Source organism: Gopherus flavomarginatus, unplaced genomic scaffold, assembly GCF_025201925.1.
Source record: "Gopherus flavomarginatus isolate rGopFla2 unplaced genomic scaffold, rGopFla2.mat.asm mat_scaffold_83_arrow_ctg1, whole genome shotgun sequence".
NCBI classification, from domain to species: domain Eukaryota; kingdom Metazoa; phylum Chordata; order Testudines; family Testudinidae; genus Gopherus; species Gopherus flavomarginatus.
The window spans coordinates 235,692-254,672 of NW_026115164.1; the positions used below are offsets into that span (position 1 = coordinate 235,692).

General features: G+C 48.2%; 3 non-coding genes across 3 annotated transcripts; 2 read left to right on the forward strand and 1 right to left on the reverse strand.

Moving 5' to 3' along the window:
• Positions 1 to 8,830: 8,830 nt before the first annotated feature.
• On the forward strand, positions 8,831 to 8,903 carry TRNAK-UUU (transfer RNA lysine (anticodon UUU)). Its single transcript has one exon. It is a non-coding gene; the product is annotated as a tRNA-Lys (tRNA).
• Positions 8,904 to 10,747: 1,844 nt separating this feature from the next.
• On the reverse strand, positions 10,748 to 10,821 carry TRNAT-UGU (transfer RNA threonine (anticodon UGU)). Its single transcript has one exon. It is a non-coding gene; the product is annotated as a tRNA-Thr (tRNA).
• Positions 10,822 to 13,275: 2,454 nt separating this feature from the next.
• TRNAK-UUU (transfer RNA lysine (anticodon UUU)) lies at positions 13,276 to 13,348 on the forward strand. The gene has a single exon. It is a non-coding gene; the product is annotated as a tRNA-Lys (tRNA).
• The last annotated feature ends 5,633 nt before the right edge of the window (positions 13,349 to 18,981 follow it).

Here is an 18,981-nt window from a genome sequence, read left to right on the forward strand (position 1 = left end):
GTTTTTGCCACCCCAAGCGGAAAAAAATATAAAAAAGCTGCAATCAGCAGCAGCTCTACCTCTGCCACTTTTGGCAGCAAGTCCTTCCCTCCGAGAGGGACTGAGAGGGCTAAAATTGCTGCAGAAGCCTCCCCATTCCATTGGCCGTCCCAGGAACCTGCTTGCTGCGCTAGTGCCTGGAGCCAGCCCTGCCATAGAGACGCTGGATGATGGAGGAATCAGGAAAAAACCACAGATTTGTTTACATTGCAAGTGAAAAATAGCTGTAGCTTTTTTGGTTTAAAATCATTTTTCGTTGACTTGGAATTGAATCCAGGCCATGGCAGTGAAAGTACCAAATCCTAACCACTAGATCACCAGGGAGCTGATGAGGTTGCTTTTCTTCTCTCTTATACTACACTTTTTTGGCTACTTTCTATCCACTTTCTGACACTGCTCCATTGTCCACTCCCTGAGGGGTTAAGAACAGAGGACTGGTCTACACTACGGGGGGAAATCGATCTTAGATACGCAACTTCAGCTGCGTCAATAAAGTAGCTGAAGTCGAATATCTAAGATCGGATTACTCACCCGTCCTCACCACGCGGGATCGATGTCCGTGGCTCCCTCTGTCGATTCCGCAACTCCGTTGGGGTTGGTGGAGTTCCGGAATCGATATAAGCGCGCTCGGGGATCGATATATCGCGTCTAGATGAGACGCGATACATCGATCCCCGAGCAATCAATTTTAACCCACCGATATGGCGGGTAGTCTAGATGTAGCCAGAGAGTGCAGGAACCCCTGTACTCAGGGTCACAACATCAGCCCAACACAAGCCACTGAAACAAACTCGAATGATGCTTCCTCCAGCAGGATCACAGAGCCACACAAAAAAAACCCAGGAGGAACAATCCTCCTCTGCCTTCATTTACCCCATCACAACCCTCTCAGCAGCTGATTCTTGCAGGAAGGACACTGAGCTGATAGGCGCTCTGGCACAGAGACCAAGGGAGGGGAGTTGCTCCCCCTCGCTGTGAGCTGATCACAGTCTGACTCTGTGGAACGGGGCTCTGAGCTTTGCCATCTTGTGAGTTCTGAATGCTGAGCCCCCCGGACCCTTCTGCTGAGACCATGGTGATTGCACAACAGCTGCAAGCCCCTTTCCCGTCTCCTTGTCCTCCTCGGCTTCCCCAGACTTTCCCCACAAATGGTTCTATCAGGCGCTGGAGGGATCTAAGGACCTGCAGGTTTCCCTCACCCACCTTTTAAGGCAAACAGTGATTCCCTTCTCTGACACTCCTGGGTCTGGGCTTCTTTTGAGTTTTTCTCCAGGGGACCTGATTCCCTGTGAAATTGTGTGTGTGTCATGTGGGGAACTCAGACTCAGATTCTCCCCACTAGATGAGTCCAACAGCACCTCCCCTTGGTGGGAGAATCCTAAATTCCACCCTCCCCCATAGTTTCTCTGACCAGCTGATGATGGCAGCATGCTAAATCAACCCCAGCTTTCTGGTCTAAAAAGCAGCATCTAACCAGCCTTGTGACAGCTCCGGTTTGCTCGCTGGGGACATAACAAACCAGGAAAGAAGTCAAATGTCAGACAGAGAACCTCAGTTCACAAATAAACACCCTCAGGGATTGAGGGATTGAGAACTGGTTAAAAGACAGGGAACAAAGGGTAGGAATTAATGGTCAATTCTCAGAATGGAAAGGGGTAACTAGTGGTGTTCCGTAAGGGTTAGTCCTAGGACCAATCCTATTCAATTTTTTCAGAAATGATCTGTAGAAAGGGATAAACTGTGAGGTGGCAAAGTTTGCAAATGATACTAACCTACTCAAGATAGTTAAGACCAAAGCAGATTGTGAAGAACTTCAAAAAAATCTCACAAAACTAAGTGATTGGGCAACAAAATGGCAAATTAAATTTAATGTGGATAAATGTAAAGTAATGCACATTGGAAAAAATAACACCAACTATACATACAATATGATGGGGGCTAATTTAGGTACAAAGAGTCAAGAAAAAGATCTTGGCGTCATTGTGAATAGTTCTCTGAAGATGTCCACGCAGTGCGCAGAGGTGGTCAAAAAAGCAAACAGGATGTTAGGAATCATTGAAATGGGGATAGAAAATAAGACTGACAATATATTATTGCCCTTATATAAATCCGTGATACGCCCACATCTCGAATACTGTGTACAGATGTGGTCTCCTCACCTCAAAAAAGATATTCTAGCACTAGAAAAGGTTCAGAAAAGGGCAACTAAAATGATTAGGGGGTTGGAGAGGGTCCCATATGAGGAGAGATTAAAGAGGCTAGGCCTCTTCAGCTTGGAAAATAGAAGACTAAGGGGGGATATGATAGAGGTATATAAAGTCATGAGTGATGTTGAGAAAGTAGATAAGGAAAAGTTATTTACTTATTCCCATAATACAAGAACTAGGGGTCACCAAATGAAATGAATAGGAAGCAGGTTTAAAACAAATAAAAGGAAGTTCTTCTTCACACAGCGCACAGTCAACTTGTGAAACTCCTTACCTGAGGAGGTTGTGAAGGCTGGGACTATAACAATGTTTAAAAGGGAACTGGATAAATTCATGGTAGCTAGGTCCATAAATGGCTATTAGCCAGGAAGGGTAAAAAATGGTGTCCCTAGCCTCTGTTCATCAGAGGATGGAGATGGATGGCAGGAGAGAGATCACTTGATCACTGCCTGTTAGCTTCACTCCCTCTGGGGCACCTGGCATTGGCCACTGTCGGTAGACAGATACTGGGCTAGATGGACCTTTGGTCTGGCCCGGTATGGCCGTTCTTATGTTCTTATAGGGCACCTTCTACACGGCGACTGGGCAGTTGACTGACTTTAAATCTAGCTAGCTCTGTTGGTAGAGCATGATGCTCTCAATCCCACCATCATAAATTCAAGCACAATGGTGGGTGGTAGCGACAGCCCTTAGGTGTCACTCTTCTGCTAATAGCCACAGATCCAGCTGAAACAAACTCTCTGTGCTCTTTGGCAGGTCATGTTTCTTCTTCTCTCTGAGTTTCACTAAAACATGAAGAGAGAACAAACTGACATTTGCATCCTATGTTAAGAGAGTATTTTCTCCTCTTCCATTGTACCCAGGCAAGAAGAGGGGATAATAACTAGTTAACAGATGATTGCAGAGGGAAAAGTTTGGTCTTTATAAATAGGACAATGATCAATTGGTCTCCATGTCCACCGATGGTAGGACAAGAAGTAATGGACTTAATCTGCAGCCAGGGAGATTCACGTTAGATACTGGGAACAGCTTTCTAACTCTGAGGGTAGTTAAGCTCTGGAATAGGCTCCCAAGGGTGTCTGTGGAGTCTCTGTCCTAGGAGGCTTTTAGGAACAGGTTGAACAAACCTCTGTCAAGGATACTCTGCATATACTTGGTCCCATAGACAATCTGCTCTGGCTCTGGTTCCCTCCTTCTGCTCCCTGCCTGGGCCGGCTGCTCTGGGCACTTGGTCCCACATGCCCCCAATGCATCGTCTCTGCTTGGCTCTGCTTCAGCAGAGAGGGCTGGATTTCATGACCTCTCCAGGGCGCTTGCAGCCGTACAGCTCTAAAATTCGATGCCATCGCAATACAATATAAACAACAACAAAAGTGGAAACACTCCAATCTAACATCTAACAATTCAGCGTGAACTGACATTCCACAGCACAAAGTGACAACACGTAGGAGTGCAAAGGCCGACAATTCATCACCATGAAAATGAACGTCCCATGGGGCAAAATGACGCACTGCAAAAGAGCTCAGCTCAAACCAACGCAACACAAGCCAGTGCAAAAACCATACAACACGAAACAATGCATCAGAGTGCAAAGTGACACTGTGCAAAACAGCTCAGCGTAGAACAATGACACAGCGCAAACCCACACAACAGAATCATATAGAAAGGTAGGGCAGGGAGGGACCCTGAGAGTCAGGGCCAAGTCTCCCTTGGCCACCCCGACAGGTGTTTGAAGAACAAGGAAACAAAGGGCACCACAAACTTATGTTTTTTGGACGAGCAAATAAAAGGGAGCAGCATTGTCCCCCTCGGGTAGCCCCTGTTCAATTCCAGGTCAGAAAACAAAACTCTTCTGCAAGAATATCCAAAAAATATTGTGTTTCACTTCACTTCAGAAGTACAGTTGTGTGGCAATTAAATGATGACCCTAAAGTTTCATAAAAGTGTGGGAAATATGGATGTATCTCAGGAAATGGCTTGGAATGAAGGAAGACAAAAACTGATGGGTCGAGAGAACAGGCCCTGTTTCCCCCTGGTTTGGAACTTCTCTCACAACAACTGGAAGAGAAAAGCTAAGGAAATGGTGTATTATTGTTGTAAAGGAGATTAAAGTGAGGCCATTTTCTGCAGATAGAATTAAATGGTCATGTCAGGAGTGGGATTTGAAACCACGTCTCCATGCAGAGACCAGAACACCCAATGGATTGGAAAAAACGAAACTTATAACTAGCACTTTAGACCAGTCCACCATCCTGATATTACAAAGAATGTGACTTATCAACCCTAGTTTCCATTAATAGCTGAGGAACTCTTTAGGGAGGTCAAGATGGCACATCTCTTTCAACTTCTAGAGACCTTCTACAGCACAGCTGATTTTTAGACACACTCACTTGGACCTAAATTTACATGTTTCCTGGAGCTCCATGAGTTCTGTAGTGTTGGAATCTCCCTGTTCACTTTTAAAGTGAACAAAAGATGGGTGCTGGCATTCTGAGAGAGTAATGGTGAACCTCAAAATCCTCCCCTGTGCACCAGACAGTTAAGCAACCAGCACCCAACACCTCTTCTATGATAGCATCCTGTCTGGGAACAACTCACTTACCAACAGCTGGGGTGTGAAATCCTCATTTCCTTGCTATTCTGTCACTGTAGTCCCCACTTTTCTATTGCTTGTCTGCATAATCTCTGTCTGGTTCTGTAACTGTTTCTGTCTGCTGTATAATTAATTTGTTTTGTGTAAACCAATTAAGGTAGTGGGGTATAATTGGTTAGATAATCATGTTACACTATGTTAGGATTGGTCAGTAAAATGATTGGTTAAGATAGAGCTAAGCAGAACTCAAGTTTTACTATATAGTCTGCAGTCAATCAGGAAGTAAGTGGGGGAATGCGAATGGGAATTGAGGTAGGGGAATTGGAATTATGTTTTGCTAAGGGGGGGAATAGGATCAGGGCAGGGGAAAGGGGTCACAGGCAAGCCTCTATGGTGTCAGAGCTGGGAAGGGGGATGCTGAGGAAGGAAACTGGAATCATTGCTTGCTGGAAGTTTACCCCAATAAACATTGAATTGTTTGCACCTTTGAGCTTCATGAATTGCTGCTCTCTGGTCACGTGAGAAGGACCAGGGAATGGGAGGGTGATGGGATAAACCCTCTAACAAGTATGTCGTTCAGGGTGTGAAACCCCCCAGAACCAGTATAATTAAGCTGACCTAAGCCATGGTTAGATAGTGCTAAATGGAAGGAAAAATTGTTTTGCCAATGCAGCTATTACAGGGATGGAAAACCCCTCTCCTCACTGTAGCAACTGTCTACTCCACAGTGCTACAGCAATAATTTAAGCATAGCCAGCCTCAGAAGGAGACCAGATCTGGCTCCATGGATGCTCAGGCACTAAGACAGCATCAATGACAACACACTAATGCTTTCACAGTTGGCAGGATTCAAACCTGTGTGGGGAGACTCCAATGGATCTCTAGTCCACCACCTTAACCACTCAGCCACAACTACTTGATATACAGCTGCTGCCCTACATGATGAACCTGTTCTCACAGAATTGTCACTTCAAATGGCTCAGACCAGCTCCCCCAGCACACTCACGGCTGTGCATTAGTGTAATTGTGCCCATGGTGAACAGCAAGAGTTCCTGCCCATTTCCCTTCCAGCTGGAGCATGATTAGTGTGTTTGTGGCTAATGATATTGCTATAGATTGTTGTTCATTCCCCACACTGACAATTCAGACAGTCCCTTTCCTATTCGAATCTCCACCATATCATTCCAATAGCCTGGGGCAGGATTTCTCTGGGGCACTAAAATGTTTCAGGGGTTGGTGTGTGAGCTCAGCCTTGCATTCCATCCCTGATGTTTCATGGACTAACAACAGCAGCAGAAAGAAAGAGCCGAGCCAATATCTCACTGTCAGCGGTGAAGGTGGTCACGTCCCCTCTGTCTGACCATCACCATTGCAGGAGAGAAGGGTTCACTGGAATCAAGTGCCCTGGCTCAGACCAGAGACACAGGGAGGTTTTATTGTTATTGGATCTGTGCAAAGGAAATTGTGTCTCTATGTGAAACTGAGGCGGGAAATGAAACGTCCACATGGTGACCCAGTGTCTTAAAGAATGTGGGAGATGGACTCTGGCTGAGAAATGATTTAACAGGAATTTGTATCAATGTATTGCCCTGATTAAAAGCTATGGCTGTAAGGTGCCACTGTTGTTAGTACTTGAACCTGTGTGGAGGCACCCGAGTGTGTGTCAAGTCCATTACATTAATGAGAGGTAGCTGATTATTTTGTCAAGACCCAAATTTCTTGGTCAAGGTCTAGTCAATGTCTAGATGACAGAGAAAATAATACACTGATGATAATAAGATGAATTTAGAAATATTTACAGTTGCTACGGGCATAACTATGATGATTGTTTCATGTTTCACTCTTTATATATGACACCACCATCACCTTTCCCTTTAGCCTTGTAGTTTACCAAGGGTAAAACTAAACATCTCTTCAGATACAAGGGAGTGTCTGTGTTCCTTCCTGTTAGCTACACAGAGGCTTGATGTAGATGCTTTCAATCCTCCGGCTCTGCCCTGATAAGTAACGTTTCAGGGTGTCACTGAACTGAAGGAGAGAGATCATTTTTTGACAGGTTACACTTCCTCTTAAAGGTGTTTGTCTGGCTGGCAGCCCTGGTTCCCAGGTCTCTCCTGAGGGAAGAAAGTTTCTGTGCAAAATACTAAAACTTTTAACAGAGAGGAGGGAAAGGCGATGGCCACATGATGGGGCCACTATGTACCACAACATGATTATTTTATGTGGGATGACTCTGAAGATTGACTGATCTCCACTTCCTTGGATTTGAAGAGAGGTTTAGGTTCGTACTTGAGAACCTGTAAGGCTGAAGCAATTTTACGGATGATGACACTATGATTGCAGGGTTATTTAATGTTGTAGAAATCATTAAAAACACTTAGTTTCAACTTGAGCTGCCTGTTATTAAAGGCTGGTTTCCCCACGTCAGTTCCATAAGCTCTGCTAGAAAGGCCCTGGGTTCTCTCTTGCCTTGGTGGGAACTAAAGGCAATCGTCCCCTGCTGCCCTTGGCTTCAGGCTGATTTTTCTGGGGAGGGGATGTGGAATTGGTTTGTTTGCTATTGAGAAGCGAGCCAGGCCAGTTCTCAGGGAACGAGAACTCCTAGCATCTTCTCATCCCAAACCAGGCTGCTGCCCTGTCCCAGCCTCTGTTCCCCTGGGAGCCCTGCTTGTTTGACTCTAGAGTAGGCTTGGAGCAGCATCTGAGGCAGAGGACAGCCTGGGCTGGGCAGATGCTAGGAGCAGAGCACCAGAGCCCTGTACTGGCTCCCTCCTCAGCAGCAAACAATCAGTCCCCACACACACCCTGGGACAGCAGCCTGGAGCCAAGGGCAGTGCCCAGTGGGGGGTTCTCTTTTTCCTCTTCCTGGGGTGAGCAGGGACCTGGGGGTGTTTCTAGCAGGGCAGTTGGAACTGAATTGGGGAACAGGCTTTTAATAACAGGCAGCTCAAGTTCAGACTAATTTTGTTACAATTTTCTTTATAATGTAAAATAATTCAAAAGTAAATGGGCAGTAATTATTGGAACTCTTTTCCCCCTGTCACACAAAGAAATGGCTTTTCGGCTTTTCATGATACAGGAGTCAGGTTCCTTCACTGTGCAGAATCAATGTGCACAGAAGCCTGTTGTGTTTCATTTCTTAGGTTCCACTGCCATCATGTGGCCATTTCCTTCCCCTCCTTTCTGTCCAAAGCACAGAGCCCAGTTCCTCCAGGGAGAGAAGGACATCTTTCTTCTTTCCTTCCTCAACAGCCCCCTTCCTTGGAGAGCCCTTTGCTGGGGTCTGGGTGGGGAACAGCCATTCCTGAGGATTAATTTCACACCATAATTGGGGTTGATATATAGATTTTACAGCCAGACTAGATCACTAGGTACCTCTGCTCTGACCTGATCCAGAACAGAGTGCAGAGAATTTTACCCAGTGACTCCTACACCCACCCCAAGATCTTCTGGCTGAACGAGGCGGGTTCATTCAGAAAGTCAACGTGTTTGGATGTGAAGGTGGGAAATGATGGGGAAATTGGCCCCTTTTTCAAGTTTCAATGTTGTAACTTCTACACCTAGACCGGGGTGGCCAATCTGAGCCTGAGAAGGAGCCAGAATTTCCCAGTGTAACTGCCAAACGTTCACCTTTGTATGCAACTACTGAGTCAATTGTGAACCTTCCCACCATTATCATTATCTCTTTGAAATAATGAAGGTCATGGACACTTGGCTCAATATCCCAACATGCCCTGCACGTCTATAGGCTGCATTAGCCAATCCAACCATTCGGCACTTGCAGCTGGGCACCTCTGTTCTGTGCCTGAGTCTTGTACAGCTATGAAAGGCTGGTAGATACCAATATTTCCCTGTCTTTTTAACCTGCACTAATACCAGGCCAGGCCAGGGCTGGGAAGAGAGACAGAGCAGCAGGTTTCCCATATTGTATCCATTTCCCTTTTTCTTGACTAGTTTCTCCTCTGCATAACTTGTACTTCTTTTGCTGTGAGCCTGGCTAACTCAGCTGGTAGAGTGTCAGACTTTTAATCTGATGGTCCAGGGTTCAAGACCCTGGTCAGATAATAAACTACTCATTATACCTTTAAAAATTGTTCTTCTGATGTCCTCTTTGGTGTTACTTTTTGTCTTCAAGACTGTGCCTTTCCTAAGAGGGGCCTTTGTGTGTAGGGGTTTGAAGGGGCAACTTCCTGACATCCTCTCTGTCCTTGCAGCCTGGAGGAATAAAGGCCTCTGGGCATACAGCATGTTCCTCCCCTGCATGCACATGCACACACAGAAAACACAACAGACTATCCCTAAGGAATTAGAATCACCTGCTGCCTTCCTTTATCCTGCTGGATCCCCAAATGATGATGCTCTTCAGCCTAAACCCATGTCCCCTCTACTCTCAGTGCCCCTCAGTCCCAATCCAGTGCCCCTCCTGTGCATATTGCTCCTCACTCCCAACCAGAACCTACTCCTCTTCACCCTTCTTCTCTGTCCCAACCCACAGGCCCCTCCTATTCCCAGTGCCCCTCAATCCCAAACCACTGCTCCCTCCTTCCCTCCAGCAGCAGGTGCCTCAGACTCCCTCAGGAAGATTTTCTTGCAAGGTTTCGTGTATGAGTCCGCATGTGGATTTTACAGTTCGTTGGAAATATGTTGCGTTGCTTGCCAAAATGATCACTTTTGGCTTTTGTTGGATTCCCAGTCTCCTTGTTATTGGGACAGGAGAAATAAAGGTTGTTGTCCTTGTTGTGTGAATCAAGGGCAGCACAACTGTGCTTGGCAGACCCCGACTGAGGGACTCAATTTCAATTCAATAGCACTTGCTAGGCAGGGGACAAGGGTTCTAAGGCCAAGTGGGCTGGGGTCCCAATACTAAAATTTAGGTGTTAAACCAACTTTAGGACAGGGTGGCAGTGGAGGGATGAGTGAGTTCCTAGACAACACAGTGAGTACGGTGCCTTCTTATTTTCCCCATTTTCCACTCAGGATGGCAGGTGAACTCTACAGAGGCACCTCTGGGCTTGCACTGACTAAGGACAACCGCTGTGAGTGGGGTGCCGGGGGGGGCTCATGTTTAAGGACTTTTGGTTGCTGGATTTACAAACCATAGGGAAAAGGACACTGCCCAGCTTATTTGGGGGTGGGTCTTTTCCTTGTGGTTTATGTTTATGTGTTGGGGCTGCTGACATGATTTCTGCTAACCTTGGGCTTACATTGCAATGTAGACATATCCTAAGAGGGCATCTATACTGTGATAAAATCCCGCTGGCCTGGATGATCTGATTTGGGCTCCTGGGAATGGAACTGGAGCCCAGGCTTGGAAACCCTCACCCCTCGTGGGGTCTCGGAGGCTGGGCTCCCAAGGCTTTGGCCGTGGGGTGGTAAATTTGCACTGTAGACATCTCAGCTCAAGCTCAATATTGGGCTCTGGGAGCCCTCAAGGTTGGGAGGGAGTTTAGCAAGCAAAAAATGTAAAATGGCAGTGGAGTAATACCCTGGACTCAATGGCATTTCTCCATTGGTCTGTCTGCTTTGGGGCAGGGACAATAACACGTCCTGCTGCATTTGTTATTTCAAAGGGTGGTTTAGGATTTTCATTCTCACACACGGTGCATGAAGCAGGGCTCAACCCTTGGTGCAAACTAAATGAGCTGCTTACAGATTCTGGAAGCTACAATGAGCAATTGGTGTGAGAGCCCAGATCTGCCCCTGTCCCAAAGGGAGGGGGGTCATCTGTGAGAGGCTAGACCACTGACCTATCAGCTCTTAACTCGCAAACTTTCAGTAATTCTGTTATCAGTGCCTGTGAGTATAATTAAAACTGCCATCCTGGGCTGGACCAAAGGCCCATGTAGCTCTGTGTTTTGTCCACTGACTGCAGCCAATACCAGGTGGGTGCCCCAAGAGTTAATCAACAAGGCACCACTGGGAGTTGAACCCAGGATCTCCTGTTTACAAGACAGGGACTTTAACCAGTTAAGCCATGGTGCCCACCTGTGGCTTAACTACAGTGTCTGCCCACACCTGACTCCCTGCTATCCTCACTTGGGCCTGAAAAGCTTTGCTTGTGTTTGGATTCTGCAAAGCAGAGAAGCAGGTCAGCTTTTCCTTGCAAGCTGTGTGTGTGTGAATCTTTGGCCAGGTCTGCACTACAAAGTTATTTCAGCATCATTATATTGCTCAAGTGTGTGAAAAACACACAACACTCCCTCGTTCAGCAGCTTTTGGCTGGTGCACACACTGCAATGCCACGTCTGGTGACAAAACTGCCCTGTTTTGGTGACAAAATAAAACCACCTCGACGAGAGGCCTAGAGCTTTGTGCAGCAAACTTAAAGTGACAAATTGTCAGTGTAAATGCTGCTGTTCATTATATCACCATAACTGGCCTCCACCAGTATCCCATAATGCCCACCGTGAACTCACCTGCCCTGCATTCCTGCTACAGAGGCTGGGCCCCTCCACTTTCATAGCTCCAGAAAGTTCTGACAGCTGAGCCGCTATCTGCCCTGGGATTAGGTTGATATACTGCATTGCCAGCCTAAGTAACGTAATTACACCAACCTAATTTTGTAGTTAGACCTGTCCAAAGAATCCCACACACACCTTGGGAGCAAAACTTCACCTGCTCCTCTGCTTTACAGAACCCAAACACGAGCAACGTTTGTCAGGGCCCAGTGGGGATTGGCAGACAGTCAGGTGTGGGCAGACACGATGCTGGTCGGTTGTTGAGATCTGAGCTCTAGATCAAAGCTGCATGGTGACCTGACACCCAGGGTTACAGGGCTGACATAGTGACCCCCTTACTGGCCTTGATGAACCCCAAACCCTTGTTACTAAGGGCATTGAGTCTCTGTCCCTTAATAACTTCTGGGAGCTCCCCAGCAGGCTGCAGGCATCAGCCGCCTCCTGCCTCACAGGTTAGACTCTTGGGGCTGTGCCAGCCGCCCCCTCGCTTGAAGGCCCAGTGTAGGAAGAAGGAGACCTGGTGCTGGCAGAAGAGGGTTTTGATTAATCTACCTCTATTAATCCACAGACGCTGTGTCACTCTGCTGGCTTCTCCTCAGCAGCACCTAGCGGCCCTGGCTCCAGGCTAGTGCCTGGTGAGCTCTGGCACTGGCAGGAAGAGTTGCAGGGTGCTGGGCAGCGACTCTGGCAAACCAGCTGCTGGTAGGTGTCTCTGTGGTATCATGGGTCAGTGAGTTCAGCTGTTAATCGAAAGGAGGGGGGTTTATGCTCCCCCAGGGATGCCACTGAAGGCCCCTCATGGGCTCCTCAAGGTCTGCTGGGAGCCGTGATGTTCCCCTTTACCGCCCCGAAGGCTCCCTCTCGGACACTGTGGGTTCACCTGCTGGCTGGAAGAGTGTTAGGGCCGCGCTGCAAAAGCCCATCTCCCGGCAGCCATACTAGAGGCTTGGGATTAATCCTCAAAGCCGAGCACAAAACCTTCAGCCGGGAACATTTCTCTCCCTTCCCACCTCCGCCCAAGTGGCAAGGGAGAAGTGGACGAGACACGCTGGCTTTTTGGCTTTTCATGATACAGGAGTCAGGTTCCTTCACTGTGCAGAATCAATGTGCACAGAAGCCTGTTGTGTTTCATTTCTTTAGTTCTGCTGCCCTCATGTGGCCATTTCCTTCCCCTCCTTTCTGTCCAAAGTGAAGAGCCCAGTTCCTGCAGGGAGGGAAGGATATCTTTCTTCTTTCCTTCCTCAACAGCCCCCTTCCTTGGAAAGCCCTTTGCTGGGTCTGGGTGGGGAACAGCCATTCCTGAGGATTAATTTCACACCATATTTGGGGTTGATATTTAGATTTTACAGCCAGACTAGATCACTAGGTACCTCTGCTCTGACCTGATTCAGAACAGAGTGCAGAGAATTTTATCCAGTGACTCCTACACCCACCCCAAGATCTTCTGGCTGAACGAGGCAGGTTCATTCAGAAAGTCATCATGTTTGGATGTAAAGGTGGGAAATGATGGGGAAATTGGTCCCTCTTTCAAGTTTCAATGTTGTAACTTCTACATCTAGACCGAGGTAGCCAACCTGAGCCTGAGAAGGAGCCAGAATTTCCCAATGTAACCGCCAAATGTGCACCTTTGTATGCAACTACTGAGTCAATTGTGAACCTTCCCATCATTATCCCTCTGAAATAATGATGTGATGGATACTTGGCTGTATATCCCAGTGTGCCTTGCACGTTTACAAGCTGCATTAGCCAATCCAACCATTCGGCACTTGCAGATGGGCACCTCTGTACTGTGCCTGAGTCTTGTACAGCTATGAAAGGCTGATAGATGCCAATATTTCCCTGTCTTTTTAACCTGCACTAATACCAGGCCAAGCCAGGACTGGGAAGAGAGACAGAGCAGCAGGTTTCCCATATTGTATCCATTTCCCTTTTTCTTGACCAGTTTCTCCTCTGCATAACTTGTACTTTTTTACTGTGTACCTGGCTAACTCAGCTGGTAGAGTGTCAGACTTTTAATCTGAGGGTCCAGGGTTCAAGTCCCTGGTCAGGTAATAAACTACTCACTATATCTTTAAACATTGTTCTTCTGATGTCCTCTTTGGTGTTACTTTTTCTCTTCAAGACTGTGCCTTTCCTAAGAAGGGCCTTTGTGTGTGTGGGTTTGAAGGGGCAACTTCCTAACATCCTCACTGTCCTTGCAGCCTGGAGGAATAAAGGCCTCTTGGCACACAGCATGTTCCTCCCCTGCATGCACACGCACACACAGAAAACAAAACAGAATATCTCTAAGGAATTAGAATCACCTGCGGCCTTCCTTTATCCTGCTGGATCCCCAAATGATGATGCTCTTCAGCCTAAACCCATGTCCCCTCTACTCCCAGTGACCCTCAGTCCCAATCCACTGCCCCTCCTATGCACACTGCTCCTCACTCCCAACCAGAGCCTACTCCTCTTCACCCTTCTCCTCTATCCCAACCCACAGCCCCCTCCTATTTCCAGTGCCCCTCAATCCCAATGCACAGGCCCCTCCTATTCCCAGTGCCCCTCAATCCCAAACCACGGCTCCCTCCTTCCCTCCAGCAGCAGGTGCTTCAGACTCCCTCAGGAAGATTTTCTTGCAAGGTTTCATGTATGAGTCTGCATGTGGATTTTACAGTGTGTTGGAAATATGTTGCATTGCTTGCCAAAATGATCACTTTTGGCTCGTGTTGGATTCCCAGTCTCCTTGTTATTGGGACAGGAGAAAGAAAGAGTTGTTATCCTTGTTGTGTGAATCAAGGGCAGCACAGCTGTGCTTGGCAGACCTCGATTGAGGGACTCACCCTCAATTCAATAGCACTTGGTAGGCAGGGGACAAGGGTTCCAGGACCAAGTGGGCTGGGGTCCCAATACTAAAATTTAGGTGTTAAATCAACTTTAGGACAGGGTGGCAGTGGAGGGATGAGTGAGTTCCTAGACAAGACAGTGATGTACAGTGCCTTCTTATTTTCCCTCTTTTCCACTCAGGATGGCAGGTGAACTCTACAGAGGCACCTCTGGGCTTGCACTGACTAAGGACAACAGCTGTGAGTGGAGTAACGGGGGGGCTCATATTTAAGGACTTTTGGTTGCTGGACCTACAAACCGTAGGGATAAGGACACTGCCCAGCTTATTTGGGGGTGGGTCTTTTCCTCGTGGTATATGTTTATGTGCTGGGGCTGCTGACATGACTTCTGCTAACCCTAGGCTTACATTGCAATGTAGACATATCCTAAGAGGGCATCTATACTGTGATAAAATCCCGCTTACCTGGATGATCTGATTTGGGCTCCTGGGGATCAGACTGGAGCCCAGGTTTGGAAACCCTCACTCCTTGTGGGGTCTCGGAGGCTGGGCTGAAGCTCAAGTGTCTACACTGTAATTTTATAACCCTGCAGCACAATCCCCACAAGCCTGAATCAACTGACTCAGGGTTTGAGAATAGTGACTTTGGGTGTGTTAATGGCAGTGTAGACATAATGCTCGGCTATGTCCACACTGCAATGAAACACCCAAGGCTGTCCTGTGCCAGCTCAGGCTCCTGAGGGTTTTGGCCGTGGGGTGGTAAATTTGCACTGTAGACATCTCAGCTCAAGCTCAATATTGGGCTCTGGGAGCCCTCAAGGTTGGGAGAGAGTTTAGCAAGCAAAAATGCCAGTGGAGTAATACACTGGACTCAGTGGCATTTCTCCATTGTCTATCTGCTTTGGGGCAGTGACAATAACACGTCCTGCTGCATTCGTTATTTCAAAGGGTGGTTTAGAATTTTCATTCTCAGGGTGCATGAAGCATTGCTCAACCCTTGGTGCAAACTAAATGAGCTGCTCACAGATTCTGACAGCCACAATGAGCAACTGGTGTGAGAGCCCAGACCTGCCCCTGTCCCAGAAGGAGGGGCTCATCTATGACAGGCTGGACCACTGACCTATCAGCTCTTAACTCCCAAACTTTCAGTAATTCTGTTATCAGTGCCTGTGAGTATAATTTAAACTGCCATACTGGGCTAGACCAAAGGCCCATCAAGCTCTTTGTTTTGTCCATTGGCAGTAGCCAATAGCAGGTGCCTCCAGAGTTAATCAACAAAGCACCACTGGGAGCTGAACCCAGGATCTCCTCCTTACAAGACAGGGGCTTTAACCAGCTAAGCCACAGTGCCCACCTGTGGTTGAAATACAGTGTCTGCCCCCACCTGACTCCCTACCATCCCCACTGGGGCCTGACAAGCTTTGCTTGTGTTTGGATTCTCCAAAGCAGAGAAGCAGGTCAGCTTTTCCTTGCAAGCTCTGTGTGTGTGTGTGTGTGTGATTCTTTGGCCAGGTCTGCACTACAAAGTTATTTCAGCATCATTGTATTGCTCAGGTGTGTGAAAAACACACAACGCTCCCTTGGTCAGCAGCTTTTGGCTGGTGCACACACTGCAATGCCATGTCTGGCAACAAAACTGCCCTGTTTTGGTGACAAAATAAAACCACCTCAATGAGAGGCCTAGAGCTTTGTGCAGCAAACTTAAAGTGACAAATTGTCAGTGTAAATGCTGCTGTTCATTATATCACCATAACTGGCCTCCACCAGTATCCCATAATGCCCACTGTGAACTCACCTGCCCTGCATTCCTGCTACAGAGGCTGGGCCCCTCCCCTTTCATAGTTCCAGAAAGTTCTGAGAGCTGAGCCGCTATCTGCCCTGGGATTAGATTGATATACTGCATTGCCAGCCTAAGTAACGTAATTACACCAACCTAATTTTGTAGTGTAGATCTGTCCAAAGAATCACACACACATCTTGGGAGCAAAACTTCACCTGCTCTTCTGCTTTACAGAAGCCAAACACGAGCAACATTTGTCAGGACCCAGTGGGGATTGGCAGACAGTCAGGTGTGGGCAGACACGGTGCTTTAAGTAACAGCAGGTACCATGGCTTAGGTGGTTAAAGTACCTGTTCTGTAAAGAGGAGATCCTGGATTCAATTCCCAGTGGTGCCTTGGGGAGTGGCTTTTGGGGCACCTGGCACTGGCTACTGATAGAAGACAAGATTCAGAACTAGATGGACCTATGGTTTAAATTACATGCACAGGCACTGATAATAGAGTTACTAAAAGTTTGGGTGTTAAGAGCTGATAGGTCAGTGGTCCACTCCCCTCAATGCAGTTTTACTATTTCAACTTGCTAAACTCCCTCCAAACCTCTATAAAATTACAGTGCAGACATATGGGCTTGAGCCCAACCTCTGAGGCACCACGAGAGGTGGGAGATTTTGAACCCAGGCTTCAGTGTGAACACAAATATCTGCACCACAGTTTTTAGCCCCTCAGCTTTACGTCCATGAGCCCAAGTCAGATGAGCCAGGCCAGACCTGCTGCCATCTTTATCCCAGGAGAGATGGACTCTAAGGGTACGTCTCCATTGCAATGGAAGCCCAGGTGCGGCATGCTGTGCTCAAAGCAGCACCCTGGAAGCCCCATATTCACCACTCTCATATAATGATCATATGGTTTGTACAAGTCTGCCTTGTGAGGATGGACACTGCTTGATTCACATCCTAGCAAAGGAGCTTCCTAACAAGCTGGAAGAAAATATGAAAGAAGGGTAGAGACACCATGATTTGGCCTCTCTCCCCCATAACTCAACAGCTGGAAACACACCTGGAGGACAAAGACTGAGCTGAACTGATTCAGAAATCAGAAGAGAATACTAATAATACATTCAAACCAAATTCCCCAACCAGACTAGTATTGGTTTCTCAGCAGGATTCCTGGGCCCAGCCTTGTTGGGGTTATGAGGACTCTGCCACATATGAGAGTAGAAAGAGCATCCTTGGGGTCAGGCAGGCCTCTGGTAAGGGGGTGGGGACTGAGATCCTTTCTCTGGCCAATTGCACCAGGGTCATGTATAAACCAGGGAAGTTCCCCACAATAGCTGGACCTGAACCCCCTGTACACTTGTCCTCTGTACTCATTGCTTCTCTGTCTCTCTTCCCCTCATCTCTGCTGGTCTCCCTCTGAGCTTTCTCAGCACCTGGCCCCACAGCGCTTCCTGCCAGCCAGAGACTGCTTGTTCTAGGCCTGCTCCTGTGGATGTGGCCTCTCTCCTGATTCCTGAGGAAAGGAACCTTTCCAGGAAATGGCCATGGATTCTGGGAATCTGCATGTGGCTGGTGGACAGCACCAGGAATCATTTGGCTCCTGGCACACAAGGCCACTTAAAACCTGAGCACCCAGAGAGGGGCTTGAACCTTCAGATTAAGAGCCTGATGCTTTACCAACTGAGCTGCCTGGGCTTGTTGAAACCATCTTCACCATTCACCACAAGAGCGAGCAGGTAGGCAAAAGAGAGGCAAAAAAAGTCATAGGGAACCCTCATGTGGCCTAATGGATAAGGTATCTGAGTGTGGATCAAAAGATTGAGGGTTGGAGTCCCTTGGTGGTTGTGTTTCTGTAGTTTTACCATTGTGCTGAAAGTCCTGTTCCCTTCAGGGTTGGAACCTCTTCTTGGCTGCTCAGGCCAATGCTCTGGCTTCAGCTAGAGCCCCGGGAAGGAGTTGGGGGTTGGGTGTCACAAAGGCTGGGACATGAGACCCAGGTGCTTCCAGTCTAGCCTTTGCCCTTCCTGACTTGTCAAAGAAAGTGGGTGACTGCCCGGGCTGTCATGTGCACCTGACCCTGTGCTGGAGGGTACTTACTACATAGCGTCTTCGGAGCCTGGGTGTTTCTCTGCTTCTCGCCAGCTTGGGAAAAGCCTCTTGGGGTAAAATCTCCTGCCCCACTGCAAAAGTGAGCACCTTGAGTGGGACCAGTCAGAGGCCCCACCATGGGGGCTGGCCCTTCTTTCCTACCAATTTATGATGTTATCCACAGAGCATCAGCAGCTGCCCTGCATGCTGGTGATCTTCAGTGGGTGTTTGGCATGGCAGGGAGCAGCCTGGCTAAGTGTTTTTGTGCCTGTCTGAAGGCCACACATAGGCATGGTCCTGCCCTCCTCTAGCCCTGACCTCAGTTGCTCTGTGGCTTTTAAGCCTGCCCTTGGAGCTGTCAGCACCAGCTGCCTCTGCTCTAGGTGCCCAGAGGAGGAGAGGTGTGTTGGGTCACTTTTACAGATGCTCCTTCCCTGGTACTGCCATTGCTCAGCTGCACAGAGGAGCTTCCATCCCCAGTCCCTGCCCAGCAGCCCTCTGGCACCATTCCTGAGGGCTGCCCTGCCTCACTTTCTTCCTACCATGTTGAGAAAGACAGTTCTCATCATTAAAGGTCGGGTGGGCCAACTAGGGGCAGAAGCCTGTTCTATGTTTTCCTACTGCAGAGCCCAAGCTCAGGAACTCCCCTTGGGTGCAGGCTCTGCTGTGCTCCCAGAAAACAAGCCACCCCTGCACAAAGAGGGATGACAGGGCCTGCCAAAGCCCAGGAACCAGGGACCTGTAGATCTTCAGTCTAACACTCTGTAATAGTCAGTGCTTCCCTTCAGGGCCGGCCCTAGAGGGGACTGGGACAAATCCTCCCATTTCCTCCTCAGGCCCTGTCCCCACTCCACCCCTTCCCCCAAGTCCCCAACCCGTCCCATCTCTTCCCTTCCTGCACCTTCCTGCCCCATTCCTCTCCCATCCCCACCTCTTTCCTTCCCCTCCCCACCCAGTGCCTCCTGCACCCCACTGAACAGCTGATCACTGGCAAGT